The sequence below is a fragment of the Patagioenas fasciata genome, chromosome 2 (assembly GCF_037038585.1).
Source record: "Patagioenas fasciata isolate bPatFas1 chromosome 2, bPatFas1.hap1, whole genome shotgun sequence".
Taxonomy (NCBI): Eukaryota; Metazoa; Chordata; class Aves; order Columbiformes; family Columbidae; genus Patagioenas; species Patagioenas fasciata.
This window is the reverse complement of record NC_092521.1, coordinates 17,841,685-17,864,711: the sequence shown is the minus strand read 5'-3', so window position 1 is coordinate 17,864,711 and position 23,027 is coordinate 17,841,685.

The window sequence follows — 23,027 nt, the reverse complement described above, 5'->3', positions numbered from 1 at the left end:
TCTATGCAGCAACAGATGTTGTAAAATATATATATATATATATGCGTAATGACAAATCTATAAGCAACTTTATGAATTTGATAGATCAAGCAGTTGCACACTCTTGTCAAGGTGGACTTGCATTGGCGCATACTGGTCTTTGACTTTAAAAAGCCATAAATAATGAAAATGTGAAGTGAGCAGCAGTCCCTTTAACCAAATAAACTCATCAAGCATCTAGAGGTCTCAACTGTGCATGATTTCCCTGTCATACTTCGTGAATTCAGAAAAGATTTCTTTAATCATGTCTTAAAGAGCTGTACCAGTAGCTTTCTTGGTTTAGCATAGATCGGCTTGCAAATCATAGCCTAAAGGGAGTAGTGAATTCTTCTATCTTGAAGCAGGCGTAATTAAACAACATACAAAAGAAAATACTTATGTTTTCTTCCATTCAGTCTTCCAGATTTTATTCTGAAGGGATTTTTAATATAAAATATGTATTTTAGTAATGAACAACTATCACAGATACTGTTTTTCTGTGTTCCGAGGATGATTTCTGATGTTTTTTAAAGCGATGATATGCCTAGGCCACAAAGACTGTTCCCGAATTTAGAGTCTGTTCAGATCTATGTTTGCAGTTTAGTTTTAAAAACTGAATCAGGATCCCGCTCCAACTTTAAGCAAAGTAAATTAAGACCAAATGAACAGATTTAGATCCAGCGAAAATTTACACCCCCAGTTTCATGTGAATGTTATTATTTTGTACATTCATACACACATGCTTCATGTAGAACACAGCTTAAAAATGCCTATATGAAACCCTGTCAAAACTAAGTGTCTTCACCTTGGCTAGAGTTCAGTATTTTTTTTTTTGAGAAATTAATCGTATTTTCCTTTGTTCAGTTCTAGTGAGTGCAGTGTGATTTTCTCAAGCCTGTGTAGAAAAAATAGTTTCTACCTTCATAGAATTGTTGTAAACAGAGCTTTATAAATATGTACTGTTTCAGACTGAGGTTCTATGGATTGGATATGACTAGTTATAGAAGTCTCATGGCATTACAGCTATTTCTTGATTTGATTGTTTCTGGTATGAATATTTGAGTGCAAAACTTTGTGAATTAACCATATCTCAAGTTTTAAAAAACAAGAAATACTATTAATGTCTGTGAGCCCACTGTAATAATGGCCCAGACGGTTTTGTTTGCCTGATTAATTTAGCAAAGAACACGGATGGACAAAACTTCGGTGAGAAAGAAACCTCTGCCCTCTGTTTATGTGAGAGAAACATAAAATAGATCTATCAAGTGAGCTTCATTTGTACAGGTTTTTGACCAGGAATTCCTTTAATTTTCCAAACCACTATTACTTTTTGCAAACTCAGATTTTTCAGTGTAGGCAGCCTGATGTGGGGAAGGAAAGAAAAAAAAAAAAAAGCCTGGAAAGAGCTGTTAGAGATAATCTTGATACAGATAACCTGTGATACAGATAATGTATCACAGAATTTGTGATCTGGATGCTTAGATAGGTCAGGGAAATTAAGCAAACTCTTATTATACCTTGTCTTTCAAGCATTACATTAAAATGAAATTATAGCACATTGAAGATTGAGAATGATGATGGCACTAGGTAGCATTTCCCAAGAGACCTGAGAGAGGTTGGCTGAATACATTCCTCATTTGGAACCGAATACCAAACTGTGATGTGAGAACAATTTGCTGGATGGGAGAGAGGCAAATGGTCTGGTACTGGACTGTTTATCTACTAGATATTCATGCTAGCTGCTGAGAATGTTTCCTGATCTTCTACATTTCCAATATACTACAACTGTTTTATTTATTTTGGAATCATGTACTATAGTGATGTGTTTCATTTCCTAATAATTAAGTTTTCTTTGTTTCATATACAGAATAGGAATTCACCTCACCTGGCTTTAACAACAAAGTTAAGAATTTAAGGGAATATTCCCAAAGGCTAACTGTAGGCTGGTGATTTTAATCTCCGTTTGATTCCTCTGTAATTGATGGAGACAACTAGGCATTTATCCCAAGGGAGAGAGGTGGCGAGGGTTAACTACTAGGGGTACTAAGAGAATGTAGTTAGTGATCTGAAAAATTCTGGCTATGGATTAAAGTCAATAATGTTAGTTCTATGAGGAAAATCTACCTGTCTGAACCTAGTTCATGATTTCACTGCCAATCTGGCAAAACTTGGAGTGATGTTGTAGGATAATTAATTTAGAAAGAATACAAATCAATGAATTTATCCATCAAAATATAGTAAAAGTGTTTTGTTTTGTTTTCCCTAGCATCCACAGTTTAGGATTTTTTTTTAAATTTATTTTATTGTATAAAAAGAATTAATAAATACCCAATCTTCACTGGAAACAGATCACCCAAAGAACAGAAGAACTTCATGCAGGGTGTGTTTATTGTATTGCTCTCTTGTTTACTCATGATTTCTGTAGTCAATTTTACATTTTTTTATAGCATTATTTGATTTTCTTTCTCTTTTTGTCCATTCCTCTGTACTAAAGGAAATGGAATATAGGCAAACATGGCTTCAGAGCACATGGGTGCACTTACTTACTTTCATTACTTCTGAGCAACTTTTCACTTTTCATTTAAAGATTTGTGTCCAGAATTAATCACAGGGCTTTTACTTATAAAACCAAAAATAGATTGTCAAATGACACTGAGGAGTACTCTTCTAGCAACGGAACTACTAAATAAAAATGATCTTTGTTTTCATTGTATTATCAATAGTATTTGTCACAATAAGAGACATAATGGGTGAAATTCTACAAGAATATAAAAGAGGTAATGTTGGATTATTGCCATTATTAAAACTACTCTGGCATTCTGCTTCCATAAGCAGCTGCTGTTCTTGATGCTTCAAATAACAGCAAAAGCCACCATAAAGCACCTGTCCATTGTTTAATGCCATAACGAGAGAAGAAGAGTTCTTTCCTCACTCCCATAGACTATCAATTTATGCCTTGAAGCATATGATTTTATTGTAATTATATTAACTTGGATAGTTGTAATTGTTATTAATGAACATAAAGTTGTAACATCGCCATGTAGATGTATTGGAGAAAGAAATAGGATGATGTAAAACATAACTAACCTTGACTTCAATAGGAGCTGTGGGAGCCCAGCAACCAGGTCATTTACTGAAGTGCTGAAAACATCGTGTCATGTTTTAACCCTAGATGGCAACTAAGCCTCACACTGCTGCTTACTTACTCTCCCCTGGTGGGAAGGAGGACAGAATCGGAAGAGTAAAAGTGAGAACACTCATGAGTTGAGATACAGACAGTTTAATAAATAAAGCAAAAGCCATGCATGCAAGCAAAGCAAAACAAGGAATTAATTAACTGTTTCCCAATGGCAGGCAAGTGTTCAACCATCTCCAGGACAGCAGGGCTCCATGACTTGTAACAGTTACCTGGGAAGACAATTGTCACCACTCCGAATGTCTTCCTCTCTCCTTCTTCCCACAGCTTTTGTTGGTGATCACAACATCAAATGGTGTGGAATATCCCTCTGGTCATTTGGGGTCGTCTGTTCCAGCTGTGTCCTCTCTCAACTTCTTGTGCACCTCCAGCCCACTACCTAATGGGGTGGTGTAGGAAGCAGAAAGGCCTTGACTCTGTGAAAGCACTGCTCAGCAATAATTAACACATCCCTGCGTTATCAATGCTGTTTCCAGCACAAATGCAAAACACAACCCCACGCTAGCTACTATGAAGAAGATTAACTCTATCCTGGTGAAACCTATGGGTTTGATGCTAAGAAGTCAATGTCTCATGCAAGGAAGAGGAGAAAGGAGTCTGCATCCTTAAGTGTCATTATAATTTTATGGATTGTGAACAGGATACCTAAAGGTTTGCACAGAAAATGTGCCATGGCTCACATACTTTTAAATTTGCCAAAAGGTTTAGGTGATGTCAGCCTAAATTAAAAAAACAGGGTAAACTGACTGGATATTTCAGCTAAAAAAAAAACTCTCTTAAGGTTTTATTTGTGTTTGTTTGTTTGTTTATTTGTTTAGTTTGGTGGTTTGTTTGGTTTCTTCTTTCTAACATTATGTTCACTTTAGTGTAGTTTTGGATCAAAGAAGATAAACTGCTCTGTTGCCTCTAAAGATCCCTCTTGAAGAAAAATGTGTAATGGTATGCAGTAAAGTTTAGAAAAGAAAAACTGGAAATTATATGGGAACCTATGCAGAGGAGGACGATTAAAACAGCTGGGAAAAGGTTAAGTAGAAATCCCTGTCCAAAAGTGCCAAGAAAACACAATCAGAGGGTAAAGGGAAAAATTTTACAGATTAAAGTATACCTCTCTAAATGTCTACTAAACCCTACATAGTTAAATAGATTGTCACCAACAAAAGATTTTATCCATTAGTTACATTCTGAAAAGATTGAAAGAATAAAGTAGTTCAAATATTTTTTCATCATTATTTATATTCAGATTTCCCTGCATATCTCATTCTTATTTTCCATCCATTTCAATATACAAATGTGCCATGTTGCAAAGACTAAGCATATTATACAATTCAGGAATCTAAGATTTTGCATTTAACACTGTGGGGACAAAAAAAAAAAATCACCAAAACAACAGCTGTTGATTGTTAATATGTAGAAATGTGCGGTGCTCTATGTCTTTCCATTCTAACTTAAGTTAGCACAGTTAAAATTTTCCTGCAGTATAATTGTGACTAAGTGAATAAAATGCCAGTTGGGATAATGAAATAAGTGTAGCAAGATGGTGCCTGAAATTTATTGCAAAACTAGTGGCTGTATTAGCATATTTATGTTTGCTTCAGTCCTCAACTTTAACAAGTTTGAAAAATAGCAAACAAAAGCACTCTGTACTTTTTGTTCTGGGGTAGACCCTTAAGAGGGGTCAACTAGTGCCTGCTTGAAGTAGGCATTTATAACTGACGTAGCAAGTTTCTGAATGTGTGTCATTTCAAGAAGATTAGATGTTTTGCTTGGGAAGCTATCCTCTGGTCCCTCAAGAAGAACAATCATGGTTTTGTACCAAGGAAACACGACCATCTGGTTTCTTCTCTGAGGATGCTTACCTCACTTCTCAAGGCTATCACTAAATAAGTAATGAAAAACTCTTTTACGCTCTGTCTCTGGTAACTGAATATATGACACTGTAGCCACATACAACGTTTTGTTTTGTTTTGTTTTGTTTTGTTTTGTTTTGTTTTGTTTTGTTTTGTTTTGTTTTGTTTTGTTTTGTTTTGTTTTGTTTTGTTTTGTTTTGTTTTGTTTTGTTTTGCTTTGTTTTGTTTTTCTAAAAACAGTGTCTGTTACTACCCCTAAGTCTTAGTGGAATAAGGAGTTGTTCTGGCGACATTTATGAAACACTGTTGCATCCAGAAGACAACTAAGTTGTAACTCATATCAATAAATGGTTATAAATGTAATGGATATCACTATCACAGTTACAAAATTGCTATACATATTGTACTACAGTATAGTACTATACTATAGTATAGCTATACTATACTATAGTTATAGTACTATACTATAGTATAGTTATACTACATATGCTATATTTATACAGAAGTTTCTGAGCTCTGTTGTTGTACAGAGACAATTATTAATAAATTTGGAATAAGATTGTGAGTAACCAAATTCTCACAAGATCGTAGCAGTCACATCTGACTTCGCTTGGAATTCTCTTACCCCAAAAGTGTTAGCAGAGATGTTGAAAGTTCAGAAGGCTCTAAGGCTATTCTTGCAAATGACTTTTTACAGATATCAAGTTGTGTCACACCCTAGTGAAGAAACCTATACATGACAGTGTAGGCAGAGCTGTCTGCAAATTCGGTAGAAGACTACAAGAGACTCCAACAGATGGGGGATTAGTAACATACTTAAGAAACTCATATGCAGATTGATCACTCATAGAATCACAGAATCATTTAGGCTGCAAGAGATCTTTAAGATCATCGAGTACAACTGTTAACCTAACACCACCAAGACCCTCTAAACAATGTCCCTAAGCACCACATCTACATGTCTTTATACACCTCCAGGGATAATGACTCAACCACTTCCCTGGGCAGCCTATTCCAATGCTTGATCACTATTTCAGTGAAGAAATTTTTCCTAATATCCAATCTAAACCTCCCCTGGCTCAACTTGAGGCAATTTCCTCTTGTTACTTGTACTGTACTGTTGCCTGTGTAAACATTGCCATTAAAGGGAACTGTAGCTTAGTGTTTGCTCTAGAGTTTTTTTGATTATATTTATCTAGCCAGTCTACTTGCATTTAGAGTCTGGTTGTTAAATATAAATGCAAAGGCTCACCACAACTTTATAACAGGTCTACTTCTGCCCTTTCCTTTCCAGGAGAAGAAGACAAACACAAATGAGACTGGGGAGAAAGAGGTATTTCTATGATCTTCCATTGCCATCACTCTGTCAACACTCATTCTACTCAGGACCTTTGTTTTGTTGCCCTCCAAGAAGATAAATGTTACTTTTTCATCTGGTTCAGTTTCTCCTGCTCTCCCACTGGGATTGTAATACCATCACACTTATCTCATTTTCCTAGGGAAGATCAAACAATGAAAGGGTCTTTTTGTTAATCTCTGCCTATCATTATTTCCTTCATTCTCATTTACCAGGGTGAATTATCAATTTTAAACATTAGAAAATATGAATATCTAGGTAATTTTGCAGTATAAATTAAATCTTTTTCTACTCTTTGCTTTTTGAATATAGAGACGTCTTCTACACATCAGAGAAGAGTAGATCGATCAAAAGAATTTCATAAGCAGTGACATTTCCAGTGCATCAAGTTACTTAGCTACTTCGGCTCACATGATGCATCTCTACTGAGGACATGTTGAAATAATACAAAAATGTTATCAAATGGTGTGAAAAATCTTCTCTCTCATCAGAAAAAAATAATCTGCTCAAAAGTTGAAACATTCTTGTGTAAGGTCCTTGTATAAAGGTTCTTGCATAGGTTTCTTGTATAAACATACAAAACATGTGCCTAATTATCATTTTCAGTGAAATGTGAGGAACTTGTCAGCAGTGGTCTCTTGAGCACTATTAGGTTTACATTACTAGCAGATGTCCCAAACAGTTTCTTAAAAGATACTTGGAAGTGAGTCATGAACATTTATCTCCCTAGAGAAATCCAACACAGTTCACCAAGCACAATACACAAAAGACAGAAATGTATATATTTGTGTATTTGACACTGATTGAAACAACGCAGACAATGAGGATTTTCATTGAGAGTTGTTAGCAACAGGTCATTTCAAAAGCAAAAGCTGTACCCAAAAATGCTTTTTGAAGTTACATTTTTAGAGAGGATTCAAGCTAAAACAGAAAAAAAATCTGTTATTTCACATAATTTTGAACTCTATGTCCCATTACTTTCCAGATGTGCCATCACAGTAATTTTGTTTAAGTTTAGTCTACTGTTTCATTTATTTAACTCTAGTACTATTGTGAGGTTAAGAAACTCTGTGCAAATTTGTGTCAACTAGAAAAAGACAAGGTGTATGGTTAACAGGCATTTGTACCAGTGCAAACATTATTTATGCTAGTTAGAATTCATCAGTTTTAGGTATAGAATACATGAAATTGTCTGTGTAATTTGAATAAAGAGAAAAGTGGTACTTAATATACCATGTATAATGAATTCATTATAGCAAAAACTTCAGCCATGCACTCTTTACTATTTGTACCCTTTTTTTCTTTTTTTTTTTTTTAGTGGAAAAAAAGAAGTGGTATTTTGCATCATTATTCAAATTAGATATTATAGAAGCTTTTGACCAAAGTCAAATCACAAGTGACAGACATCAATACAAATAATTTTTTTGTAAATCTGTTTTTTAGGAATACAACTATCAAGATTTTGTGTAGATACTGAAAAATCGTTAAAAATTTTTTATTTATAAGATGTAACAATATAAGTCTTTTTTTTTTTTTTTTCTGCCTTCAGTTTTGTGTACAGTCTGGGGACAAGTTTGCATAAATGTGTTTCTCATTTCTATGACAACCAGCTACTGACAACCATTTTATGATGCTAACCATTCACTAGGCATGAATGAGAGAGAGGACAAATGTTAAAGGAGAACAAGATGTGGAAGGAATATTTGTTTAGAAAATACTTATAGTATCAGTGGAGAATTCAAGGTAAAAAAATAAATAAAACCAAAACAAAACCAAAAACCCCACCAGATGCTATAGAGCATTTGCTTACTATTCCTGTCAATATACAGTTAAGTCGATGTTGTTATTGATGTCAGGATTTGATGTGTTTCTTTAAAATTAATTTTATATTATTTTTTTATATCTTTTCTTCTTTTTCTCTGGGATGTTCTTAGTTTTAAGACGCACTGGTTTGTGTCTGCAGCTGGTGATGATTTTTAGCTAATATTAAGAGGAAATCTGGTACTTTAACCAGACTTTTCCTGCTGCCAGTGACCCTGACAAAATTGTTACAAACCAATATAATATAGGAAGATGAGGGTCTTAATTTCTCATTGCAACCACAATCTTTATTTCAAAAAGGTTATTTAGATAGGAACAGTAGGGGTTATTGTGCAGTGCTTATGCATGTTGCCAATGAATTCACATGTTGGAATAATCTGAGATGAAAGAATCTTGTCACACCAAAGATCCCTCACCAATGAAGCCAAGGGAGTCTTAGATTCATTTGTGATTAGAGTTTGTAGAAACAATCTATGAAGACCCATATTACTTCTCCCAAGCCACATACTCCTTGAGACAATGTTTTTACCTTCTCTTGTATTTATTTACTCAGATAAAATATGCTGTTTTATCATCTATTCTAAATGTAATAGTAGCATGCTGTTTGCAAATTGCTTTTGAATTGTTTGGGGTTTGGTATGGGGTTTTTTTGTGATTTTTTTTTTTTTCTTTAGTGAGTATAAGACTTTGATGCTTCCTGAGCATTATTTGTTTTTTAGTTCATACACATTTTGTGGAAATATAATTTAAAGAAAAAAGATTGGAGTATCGTCAAATATTAATATTTCAGAACCAGAATAGTCATGGCATTAACTTAGATACCATGAGCTGAAACTCCATTTGCCTCTTCTTATGGGTGTTTAGGTTTCATTTTTTTTCCTCTGTGCATTCATCAAATATATTGAACTATTAATTCATATCGAGGTTCCATAATAATATTTTTCCCTGAACTAAATTTTAAAGAAAAAAACCCCAAATAACCACAAAGCAGCATAAGGCTCATGTTTAAGAAAGAAGATCTGGCAAATTGTGGGTTAGAGGTGTCAAACCAAATTAGAACAAGGAATAACAGAACTAATGTTCTATGCTGTCAGTACTGAGACCAAACAGAAATAGTCAAACCTACAAAGCAGGGAGAAATTTACATTTAAGCTGATCTCTGTCCCAGTCCAAATAAGTCATCTTGATTTTTCCTTCCAGCATAGCAAAGAGAGTATCCATAGTTTATTTTGATTCCAAGGTGGAATAGTATCTTCTTTCTTAAATAAATTATGTGGGGAAATAATATAAATGTCAGCCTAGGCAAAGGCAGCAAAAACCATTAGAGGATTATGATGGTTTTCAGATAATTGCTGACACCACACACTTAAGAGACATTTGAAATGACATAGAAGTAGAAAATAATGCTCAGAGGAGGACATTTGGAAATCTGTATTATATTTTTGCTTATTAATTTGCATAGAAGTCCAAACAAATTAAACTATCTGAGTAGTTTATAGCAAAGCTCAAATGAGATGTAACTGATACTTTGAAAAACAAATTACAACTACGGTATTTTAAAATGTTAATTTTTTTTTTCAATAACCTTAGTTTACAGATTCTTAACTTCTTAACGTCATGCAATCACTATGGCTTTGAAGCAATGCCATTCATGGGCGTATTGTGCAATAATTTGCAAGTCTGAGATTCTTTATGTTGGACATTGAAGTCTTGCTGAAAAGCCATCAGTATGGAGTTTTTTACCCCTTCAAGATTTCCCTACAAAAAGTAATCCGAGAGTAAGAATGTTGAGGCAGCTGGATAGTTTTACTATGGACATGACATGTTTTGTAGTCCTCTGCAGGACTGGTGTGCAACTCAGAATGAGAATAGATCATTAATACGTATTTAGTTATTAAATTGAAATGTCACAGACTGGTTAAAATAATTCACCTGACCAGAATGTAAATAGAATAGGGTATAGTTTCCTAGAAAAGAAAGGCAACGTAAGAGGGAGTAGCATGGCCTTCTAAAATAAATAACGAATTCTGACACTAAGGCTCTAAATGGAGGTTTCTGAAAGGTCCTGGGTAACGATTCAAGGGCAAAAGGAATAGGATCATTAACATTATAGGAGTCCACATAGAACAATAAACCTGGAAGATTATATGTATTGGGCTTTTTGTGATCAACCTTATATAGCTACAGATATACACAATAGAGACTGCTGTATGTGAGCTGGTTCTTTTAAGATCTCTCGCTGGCAGTAGCAGAACACTGGTACTCACTGTCTGCTGAGGTTTAGGATGTTCTGAATTATATTCTAGGAGTATCTATTTTACTACATTAACTATACAGCATAGTCATAAAAGACATTTACATGTGGTCAAATGAATTAATCCCTTCCAAAATACAGTAACGGATCACTGGACTGACATTTAACTGAATGCAAAAACAAGAAGGTATACAAAGAGTGAAAAAGTCAGTTTACTAATAATAGGTCCACTATTATAAGAGTAGGAAACCATTGACAGGTGATGCAAAGAAGGTCGCTATGCCTAGTAATCTTCTTATATAATACTTGACTGAAATACCAGCTGCAACCTACAGTTAAATATAGTTAAAACCAACAATAAATGAAGATATCAGCCATGAATAAATCTAGAATGGGCTAGAGGCTACTTACCTAAGTTAAGTGTTTTTATATTCTAAGCCTGATTTTTTCATTCTACTTAGTTAAATAATTGACCGGTGAAATCAGAGCAGAAATAGAAGTTATTTTGAGAATTTATGGATCAAAGATGAAAAAGGTGATTGTTATGCCACACTTAAAAAATGTGGAAAAGAAGGAGCCAGTGAACTATGTATCTATCAGCTTAACTTCTGTTTCCAAATAGTGACTGGAACAGCCAACCTAGCAAACCTGTAGCACCAGAAAATACAAAAAAAAAAAAAAAAAAAAAAAGAAAAAAAAAAGAAAAAAGAGGGGAGTAATATCCAAAAAAGATTTATCACGAATGAATCACCTCAAAATAACCTAATTCACTTCTGCAATAGGATAATAGGTCCTGTAGACAGAATAGAAGTAATAGAGTCATTTAACTTGACTTTTAAAGTCTTGTGACATTGTGTGTCATGATAGTATTAAGAAAATTGAGAAAAAATGTTTGAATGAAAAAGTGTAAGGACGAAATTCTGGCAAATCTGGAGAAGAAATTGTGCATGTCACAAAATCCTTAATTCACTGCCAAAATGATGGGAATTTGCAGGGATCAGTAACTGCAAAAAAGCAATAAAAAGTCCTAATTAGCACTGAGTTGGATTCTTCTCAATGGATCTTTAAAAGTGGATTTAAAATCATGTCACAAATTCTAAATCTACATAGTCTATACATAATACAGTAGAATATCACAGAATCATAGAATGATTTGGTTGGAAAGGGCCTTAGATTTCCTAGTTCCAATCATCCTGCCATGGGCAGTGACACCTTTCACTAGACAAGCTTGCTCAAAGCCCCATTCAACCTGGCCTTGAATACTTCCAGGAATTGGACATCAATAGCTTCCTAGGCAGCCCATTCCAGTGCCTCACCACCCTTGTGGTGAAGAATTTCTTCCTTATATCTAATGTAAACCTCTTTCAGTTTAAAATAATTATCCATTGTCCTATCACTGCATGCACTTGTAAAAAGTCCCTCTCCAGTTTTCTTGTAGGCCTCCTCTAGGTACTGAAATGTTGCTATAAGGTCTCACTGGAGCCTCCTGTTGTCCAGGCTGAATCCCAGCTCTATCAGCCTGCCTTCATAGGAGAGGTGCTCCAACTCATCATCTGCTCTGATCATCTTCATGGCCCGCTGGACCTGATCCAACAGATCCATGTCCTTCTCATGTTGGGGCCCCCAAAGCTGTATGCAGTACTTCAGCTGGGGTGTCACAAAAGTGGAGAAAAGGGGGAGAATCACCTCCCTTGACCTGCTGCTCATGCTTCTTTTGATGCAGCCCATGATACAGTTGGATTTCTGGGCTACAAGTGTGCACTGCCAACTCATGGTGAGCTTCTCATCAACCAACACTAACAAGTTCTCTCATGACTTTTCACAATTCATTCTTCACCCAGCTTTTATTTGCACTTGGGATTGCCCCAACCCAGGTGCAGTACCTTGCACTTGGTCTTGTTGAAATTCATGAGGTTCACACAGGCCCATCTCTCAAGCTTGTGAAGATCCCTCTGGGTGGCATCCCTTCACTCCAGTGTATTGACTGCACCACACAGCTTGATGTTGTCAGCAAACTTGCTGAGGGTGCACTCAATCCCACTCTCCATGTTGCTGACAAAGTTGTTAAACAGCAATGGTCCCAATACTGACCCCTGAAAGAAGCCACCTCTCACTGGTCTCCACTTCCACATCAAGCCATTTACCATAACCTTTTGAGTGTGACCATCCAACCAATTCCTCATCCATGAAGTGGTCCATCCATCAAATCCATGTCTCTCCATTTTAGAGTCAAAGATGTAATGCAGGACAGTGTCAAATGCTTTGCACAAGTCCAGGTAGATTTCATCTGTTGCTGTTCCCTTATGGACCAACTCTGTAACCCTGTCATGGAATGCCACTGAATTTGCTAGGCATTGTTTGTCCTTAGTGAAGTCATGTTGGCTGTCATCAATCACCTCTGTATTTTCCATGTGTCTTGACATAGTTTCCAGGAGGATCTCCCCCCACCAGCTTGCTGGGCACAGAGGTGAGACTGACTGGTGTGCAGTTCTCCCTGTCTTCCTTTTTTCTGTTTTTAAAAATGGGGTTTATGTTGCCCTTTTCCAATCAGTGAGAACTTCTACAGACTGCCACAGCTTCTCAAATATTATGGATAGTGGCTTAGCAACTTCATTTGCCAGTTCCTGCAGGACCCATGGATGCATCTCATCAGGTCCCATAGAGCTGTGCACCTTCAGGTTCCTTAGATGGTCTCAAACCTGACTTCCTCCTACAGTGGGCAGTTCTTCATTCTCTCAGTCCCTGCCTTTCCCTTCTGTCATTTGGGTGATGTGGCTAGAGCACTCGCTGATGAAGACTGAGGCAAAAAAGTTCTTGAGTACCTCAAGCTTCTCCATATCCCAGGTAATCAAGTCTCCTGTTTCCTTCTGGAGAGGACCTACACTTTCCCTAGTCTTCCTTTTATCACCAAAATGCCTATAGAAGCTTTTGTTCTTGCCCTTGATGTCCCTGGACAGTTTTTATTCTACCAGGACTTTCACTTTTGTAACTTGATCCCTGGCTGCTTGGACAATTTCTCTGTATTCCTCCCAGGCTACCTGTCCTTGCTTCCAACCTCTGTAGGCTTCCTTTTTGTGTTTGAGTTTGTCCGGGAGCAACTCTTGGCTTTTGTGCCTGACTTCCTCTTCGTTGGGATGCATCACTCTTGAGCTTGGAGGAGGTGATCCTGGAATATTAACCAGCTTTCTTGTGTCCCTTTTCACTCCAGGGCTTTATACCATGGTACTCTAACAAGCAGATACCTGAAGAAGCCAAAGTCTGCTCTCCTGAAGTCCAGGGTATTGCACTTGCTATGTGCTCTCATTGCTTCACTAAGGATCTTGTACTCCACCATTTTATGGTCACTGCAGCCAGTGTTGCCCTTGAGCTTCACATTCCCATCAGCTCTTCCTTGTTGGTGAGAGCAAGGTCCAGCATAACAGCTCTCCTCATTGCCTTCTCTATCATCTGGAGAAGGAAGTTATAATTGATGCATTCCAGGAACCTCCTGGATTGTTTATGCCCTGCTATGCTGTCCCTCAAACAGATATTAGGGTGGCTGAAGTCCCCCATGAGGACAAGTGTTTGTGAATATGAGGCTGCTCCTATCTGTCTGTAGAGTACATCATCTGCTTGATCTTTCTGTTCAGGTGGTCTGCAGCAGACCCCCACTATAATGTCACCTGTTCCCATCCTCCCTTTAATCCTGACCCATAAGTTCTCAGTTTGGTCCTCATTCAAGCCCAAATGGAGGTCCATGCAATCCAGCTGGTTGTTGACATAGGAGATGACACCCCTTCCTTGTCTCTCCTGCCTGTCCTTTCTAAAAAGCCCATATTCTTCCACTCCAACACTCCAGTAGTAGAAGCCATCCCATCACATGTCTGTGATGCAAATAAGATCATAGCCCTGCAGGCATGTGCACATCTCTAACTCCAGTTGTCTATTCCACATGCTACCTATGTTTGCATGGAGGCTTTCAAGTCTGGCCCCAACTGAGTTGACTTAAAGGCTGGAGTGGCTGGGATTCCTTTGCACTGCTCTTCAGGTGCTCTCCTGCTGACCTGTGCTCCTTCTCTGGTCTCTGGTTATCTGTTGATGGCAGTGGTATCAAACTGATAGGATTGGGATGTATTGAGATTCCCCTCCCTCAGCAACTTTAATTTAAAGACCTCCTTGCCAGCTTAGCAAGCCTATGACAGAAAACACTCTTCCCCTCTGGCAGATGGACACTTTCAGACCCCAGTAGAACAGGTTTCTCAAAGTGAGTCCCATGGTCTGAGTAACCAAGTCCATCTCTCTGGTACTGTTCTGGTTTCGTTAAAAACAAGACCGGCTCTCTTTTAGTGATTTTTCTTTCAGCTAAGTTCTTCTAGGTGGCTGTACTTTTCTGAGTTTTAGCCTGCATATTTTTTCTAGGATGCTATACTCAGTGCTGATAAGAGACCAATGGAATGCTGAAGAAGCTCGTGTTTAGATTTATCACTATGGTAGCTAAGAAAGACTGATAAGTTTTCCCACATTCCGTTGTGAGAGGGGCGTGTTTGAGGAGGCATGGATGGAACAGGTGACTAGAACTGACCAGTGGAAGTATTCCATCCCATAATCATCATACCCCCTATATAAGAGGGTGATCATGAAGGTCAAGTGCTCTTCGACCATGGTCGGCATCTAGAGAGGACCCTGCCTGTCTGCCTGTGATCTACAGGCCTCAGGCCCTGCATCCCTGCAACCAGGTTCCGATTTGCTGTGAAGTCCTGCCCATGACTTCCAGGGGCCTGAGCTGCACCTTCTGGAGCCACCAGCTCCACACACCCAGCTCCTGCTGCTGGAGTGACGCCAACTCCACATCAAGCACTTGAGATTGGTTTTGTATATTTTACACATATTCTCTATTTATTAGTAGCATTGGTAAAACCCTTTAACACTCTTCAACTTGAAGTCTAAGTCTCTCTTCCTTTCCCCTTATCTTTCTTATCATCTTTCCGATCTAAAGGAAGGGGTGGCGGGAGGTAAAGGGGATAACAGAGAGCATCTGCCACGGTTTATTGCTGCCTTGCCTTAAACCTTGACAGGTACCAGTCTTGTAAACATTTGTTGATTCACCAGATTTGATTGTCTCTTTCAAACCCCTTCACTTTGACAACTGATGGAAAAGCTACCCATGCTTCAGTTGCTCCCAGCGGTCTATAATCCTTCTTGGTACTCCTCAGAGTGTTCCTGGCTGTATCACTGTTGTCCATTGTGAATAAAAGTAGTTGCTACCAGTCACTGGACTGTACAAGGTTTAGTAGTCTCCTGGTGGAATCTTTATACGACGCCCCAGCAAGCAGCACACCTCTCTAGAGAGTGTGATAGGTTGACAAATGAGTGCTGGTTCAACTCTCAGAAGAGAGTTGCCTACTACTGCCATGCGTCACCTTTTCTTAGTTGTGTTGGTTGTCATACAGGCAGAAGATTGGGCTGCCTCACTCAGCTCCAGTGTCCTGATGTGACAGGTCTTCCCTCTTCAGTCTACAGAGTGGTGAAGCGGTTCTGCAAAGACACCTCAGACTTCAGGGGAAGACTCTTCCTTCTGCTGGTCCTTGCCATTGCAGGCTTCCATTCTTCTGCATTATTAATCCTCTCCCTTCTGTGTGTGCTACTAGAGGACTTGTTGGCTGTTTGGCTGTGGGTCCATTGCAGACTGCAGTTGGAACCAGGTATCCATTTCAACCTCTCTGATGTTATGCAGCCTTCTCACCACCTCCTGCATCTGAGCCACCTGGTGCAGGAAGTCCTCCAAACAGGCACAACCTTTGCAGGCAGGTCTGCCACCTGTCCCCATCCCAGAAGAAAGTTCCAGACACTTCCTACAACCTGAGATCTGCACTGCAGCTTGTCTCTTCTGCAGCTCCATCTGCCTGGAGGCATTGACCACCACTGGGGTAAATGGTGCAGACCCTCCAGCCAGAGCAACCTTTGTTCTGTCCTGCTGGAGGCTGGTGAAAAGACTGGGTGATCTCCTGAGATTCCCACCAGATCTGTAATTCTTTGTTCATTTGCACATGCAAATTTATGTGAACATATGTGGTCATTTTTTGATGCACAGGCTTTATTTGTTTGTTCATTTATATAGTTAACATTTTTCACATCAGTGGGATTATTTGCAGTTAGGCACATCCATTTCTGGAATTTTTGTAAATACATCTAATTGTTGGTTAAAGACCATGTGTGATTCAGTACTTGCAGGCAATTCCTGTGTCAAAGGCAGAAGTAGTTATTTAGTTACATGGATAGTTAATTACTCAGACATCAATTAAGAAGCAGCATCTAAAGTTTCCATGAACAATGCTGTTTAGAGAGATCAGACAGAGATGGACTTTTTTACAGATAAATTGAAGGTTTAATGCTGGATTGCATTGTGAGGAGTTTTTAAGATTACATGTAAGTTATACTGTATTTACTAAATTCAAGAGTTAGATTTTAATTTTAACACTAGAAATAATTTGAAGTCTAATCCTAGGGAAGGTTCAAATGATGCTCTGTGCTTCTAACTGTGCCATATGGTCTAAATGCTGAGTATTTTATAAACATGCCTGAGACAGCTCTAAATTAGGTCATGGCTAAAACAGAAAAATCAAAGTCAAATTTGGGTCAAAAAGACCTGATTGTCCTTTCTGTGTTACACAGAAATAATTCAATGCATAAATAATGTACAACTGCATAGATGTGTAATGTGTGAATCGTGTTTTTGTCATTAAAATTTCATATGCTGAGTAAAACCCTGGTGTTCCATCAGTATCAAGTTATGCTTTACATAGCAAAAAAAAATGTCCTACTTGGAAGAACATATTATGTAGGCATAAGTGTTAAATCCATAGTTAATAGGTCCTTAAGGGTATTTGAGATCTTTCAGCTGAAGCTGGATCAAAATTCCCATGTTCTGCAGTTCAGTGACTAAATTCATTGTCTACATCTGTTGTTATTACTTCTTGGTGGGTAGTCAAGTTTTCTGCAATATCGTATTAATGTATTAATCCAAAATAGTCACATATTACATTATACATATGCAATAGCTGTTAGCATTGTAAAACATGTTAATTTATTTCACCAGAGCCTCTAAATCTTTTGATGAATACTGTTGGTATGATACAATATTGATGGATCTCTGCAGTTCCAGAAACTTGAGACAATCAACTGCAGAGGACTCCTAACATCTCAAGAATCTGCTTAAAGCTCAGTTTCTTAAGAAAGCTTGTCTTAAAATGTTTTGTGGTGGCTTAGCTTAAAAGTGGTATTCAGCTCACCTAAAAATTAGATTGTCTAAAAGTTATGTATCTAATGAAACCATACGCCTATGACTGATTGGAGGAGAGAAACACCACCACGGATATAACAATTTTTTCCTAAAATAGATATCTAAAGCTGAGTCAACACAGACCTGGGCACTATCCAATGTGCCTGGCTATGTTGGTTCCCTAACACTTCCCTTAGGGGATGTACTGGATCATTTACTGTCCACATACACAGACACACATTTTTATGTTTCCCTGAGAAGCACAACCCAGACAGAACCTGGCATGCCCAGGGAGCACAGAGGTGCCAATAAAACAGTATTCAATAAAACTGAGGCATACTTGGATAGCTAAAGTAAACTGATCTCTATAGGTTCCCAGCTCTTTGTAGTGCCTGTAGATCTAGGTTTAAACTGGTCAGCTAATCATATAAGAGATAGTTTTGGTTATTGAATGCTTTTTGGTGTTGTTGTTTGGATTTGTTGTTGTTGTTGTTGGTGTTGTTTTGTTTTGTTTTTTGTTGATTTTTTTTTTCCTCACTTCTTAAATGTATTTCCCAGTCTGTTCATGTCTTAGCAACCCACTGGTCTAAAACATTGAGGAAAATAAGTGTATCACCATATCCAGCACTCAGTTCTGTTTCAGTTTTAATTTCACTGGAAGTTCTTTATAAAGATGGGAAAACTTTGTCATTCACTTAGAAAACAACAACAAACAAAGCCTTTGTCAGCTTGGAGAGATGATCTGGAAGATTCCCATGTTTTTACAGTTCATTATTGTTAAGTTGCTTTTGTTATTTCCTGGAAAGTTGTTTCGCAAAGCAATGACTCATGAATCCTGAGTGCACTCAGTGATTTCAGTAAGAAGTCAATATGGTATTTATTTCACATTCATATCAAAATACGTTACCATTAAAAATGGTTGGAGGATACACATCTATATTATAATTTGTAAGCAACCTTTTTCTTCAGAATTGCACAATAGTTTTAATACATAACATTTTTTTCTGTTATGCATAAATGAAAATCAGGATGATAATTTAAAAAGAAGATTTGAATTGAATTTAACATGATGTAATATATGCTAATGAATAACCATACTTAAAATTTACATATTATGAAAAATAATGTAAAAGAGATATATAATACAAATATTTTTCGAGATATATTTTCAGGCAAAAATATTAAAATGGCAAACATTTTATTTTTCTTACACTTTTTACGATTGTTTTTCAAGACATTCTTAGTGAAATTTTTGAGAGCAGTATCTGGAATTTCCTTATTAAAGTTTTTTGATAAATTTATTTTTAGCAAATAACAATACAGTAAAGCAGTTTTAAGAAATAGATGAAGGTTTATGGAAAACAATGCAAAAAACTCTATCAATCCTTCAAAAATAAAATGCAGTCTTCAAGTATTCTGAATATTCTTGCTACTTCTAATAAGTTCTTACCAAAAATACTTAACAAAACTTGCAGACATTGGATCAAAATCCAATATTCTTTCTTGTCTCAGTATTATGCCTTATGGCTAATGTAGTGGGATTTGCAATGTATGTATTATAGTCTATAACTAATGTTTCTGATGTTTTAAACATAAATTTTTTGTGAATAAATATAGTAAAGCACATAAATGTTGACTAGAGCTGATTCATGTAATCATCAGACCTTTCCCAGAGCATAGACAGTAATATGTGAGAGAGGCTAACCATTGGATTATGTGGGTAGATTTAATTTGTTTTTTAAAAAGTAAGGCAATAAGGTTTTCATAGTTTGGGTGAAAAGTTAATATGCCTGGTGATCTGCATGCAGTGTAATTGTACTAAGACTGAATTTCTATTTTGCCAAAGTGTAACTGAATAAATATATATTTTTTTTCTTCATTCGAAATCACAGTACAATTTTGATTTTGAACAATCTCAAACAAATTTCTCTTCATATAAATTAAAACCAAAATGTTCTTATAAATACAAACTTATGGTTTTAATATACTATATTATTTTAGTAGAAATCAAAGTTTTATCAATGAAATCAACATCATAGAATCACAAAACAGCTTGGGTTGGAAGGGACATTGAAGGACAATCTGGTCCAACCTTTTGTGGGAAAGAGAGCCTACATGTGATTCTGTAGCACCATTTCCAATCGTGTCTTGAAAACCTCCAGCAATGGGGACACTACCACATCCCTAAGGATGTTATTACAGATATTGATTGTTCTCACTTGAAAAATTTTCTTTCTTATATGAAGAATAAACCTCCTGGTGCAACTTGTACCTATTGTCCCTGGTCTTTTCCACGTGGTTTCTTGTGATGACAGAGACTCCTCACTGCAACCACCCTTTAAATATAAGATAGCATTATGAGGTCCTCCCTGGGCCTTCTCCAGTAACTAGTTTCCCTGTGCTGTTTACCAATGGTCCTCTGGCTTCTCTGTGTTTCTGCTTACTGCTCGCATATATGAAGATCCTTTTCTTTTTTTCTTGACATCTTTGTGTAATTTCAATTCTAGCTGAGCCTTTGCCTTCCTGACTGCAACTTGGCATGCCCTAGTCAGTAGAGTTCTTGTAGTCTTGTGGTCCTAAGTGGGTATTTGACTGCTTTTCCATAGCCAAAACCCTTATTTTTTTTTACTTTTAAGTACACCAAAACTTTAATTGTTAAGCAAGGGTGGTGTCTTGTTCTGCTCTCTTTCTTTTCCTTTGTAGAGAGTGGACTGGTTTTGTTCTTGAGTAACTCCGAGAACTCACAAGCTCCTTTGCCCTCCTTGGATGCTTCCCATGAAATCCCTCACAGTTGGGCTCTGAGTGTATTGAAATTCTTCTAAAATCCAGGGTCTTTGTCCTGCTACTGGTCTTCAGTGTGTTCAGTAGGATCTTAAATTCCACAAGGTTATGATTGCTGTATCCAAGACTACTATTGGTAGTTATGATGTCAAGTAAGCCTTCTCAGTTTTTGAGAGCTAAATCTTGAAATGCACTGGTCCTAGTCAGCATGTCCAACATCTGTAGCAGGATGTAATCCTCAATATACTCCAGGAACCTGATGGACAATTTGTCATTGCTGTATTGTTTACCCAACAAACATCCGGGTAATTGATGTTACTTATGAAGACTAGCTTCTCTTGAGCCACGACTCCTTGACCAGCCAAAGCAAGATTTTGTTTGCCTTGTCATCCTGATTGAGAGGTTGATTACAGATACTTAACATATGATCTCCTTGGTGACAATCCCTCTAGTCTTGATCCAACAGCATTCAAGAGAACTTTTGTGGTCTCCATAGTTCACCCTTTTACACTCAAATTTCTCCTTTACACAAAGTGCAAGTCCACTTCCTCTTCTTCCCTTTCCTGTCTTTCAGAAAGAGTTTGTATCCATCTATTGTGATCTTCCAGACATGTAATTTTTCCCACCAAGTTTCTGTGATATCTATGAAAACATAAGCCCCATACTGGGCACAGAGCTCCAGTTCCTCCTGTTTGTTGCCCAGACTGTGTGCATTGTTATACATGCACTTGAGGTTGTATGTTACGGAGCACTCCTCACTACTCTGGAAGGTGCACATTCAGAAAAGGAAATACTCAAATGTTAGTTTAGAGCAGATGTTGTTTAGAAATGAAGCATAAATATCTATAAAAGGGCCCAGTTTGACCTGGCTATCAAAGATTCAATTGGTACATACAAAGAGGAGCAGAGACCAGTTCTCTGATCATGATCAGGAGGCTGAGCTATGACAGGGTTCCATTGCGCCTGTACACATATAACCTATTGGCAGACTTTCCTGAATCCTGTTCCCATGGAGGAACAGGATCAGGCCATCTGTGCTTCCCATGTTTGTGAGAATGCTGTGCATGTCCATAGGTGCTGGTAAAGCTCTGTTTTCACTCTGTGTTATCTGTGCAGCCAGTTGTGTTCACACAGGGTGTGTGTATATGTGTCAGGCTACATGTGTGTGTGTTGAGTGTGTGTGTTTTCCTGTTGGGGGCACGTGTTCAGCCTTGATACCTGCTGGACTCTGGGAACAAGGACCCACAGTAGCCTCACCTCCATCAGACTACCCAGTCCAGCAACATCTAACATGGGATATACAAATCTTCAGATTGATCTTGTGCATAACACTGTCAAGAAAAAGGGTATTTTTCTACAGGAGGTGAACCTGATGTGAAGCAGAGGCAGATATGTATCTTGTCCTTGAGGAATGAATTACTACTCTGGTCGAGTTTTCTGTTTTTCTTCCTGTTTACTCTTTTGTCCGCTTGCTATTTTCATTCACTTAGAAACAAAATAGTTTATTTATAGCTGATTGGACTGGTTTATCTCAATATAGAGATAAAACTGTTTAAAATAATGTGGAGATCAAAGCTTGTTTACTTTATACAGACACCACTTCAGCAAAATAAACATTTGAAGGTAAGAAGTTTTAGTTTTCATTGTGGCCTAGTAACAGGAAAGTAGATTTTCAGCTATCAGTCTTTTTCCTTGTTACATTCTAAAATACTCTGAGTCATTAAACAGTAAATATTAATCCTGGAGTAAGTACAGCACATCTTTACATTTATCATAGAGTTCAATTCTGGGTGGCCAGACCAAAACAGTTTAACTTCTCCAATCTGACTATGTATTATACATAGTAATTACTAAAACCAAACAAAAACCAAAAACTCGTTGCTTTTGGGAGAGACAAATGGATTGAGAATGTTGTCATCATTGTTGTTGTTTTGTTATGTCAATAGCAAAAGAGGTTATTTTGGGGTTGGTCTAAAATCTGCTCTCCAGAGGTAGAGAACGTCCTCTAGGAGCCAGGATTTAAGTGAATAAAACAAAGAAAACAGGGAAAAATCATTTAGAAAGCAGCTTCTGAGAGGAATTCCTACCTATCTTCACTCACTCTATGAAAGAAAAGAGTGTTTAGTTGGAACACGGAGGATAAAAACTCTTATCCTTTATTTGTCTGAAGAAACAAAGGCTCGTGTTACACATAAAGCTTCTTTAATGCCAGTACTATATGGTGTTTTGGGATTTCTCAGGCTTTATAGTGTCAAACTGGCTATAAATTGCACAAACAAAAAAGCACAAAAAAATCTATGGAGACTAATCGTATTTTGCTGTGCTATTTTTCTACTCAACTCCCTGTCCCAGTTTATTTTGTGAATCTGTTCACACATTCATGTGGGCATAACACAAAGGTGCCACAGAGGAAACATGAAGATAAGAAATGGCTAATGACTAGATGAAGTGGGGATGCTTGAGTCATATTGAAGTGCTGAGGAACAAGGTATGTA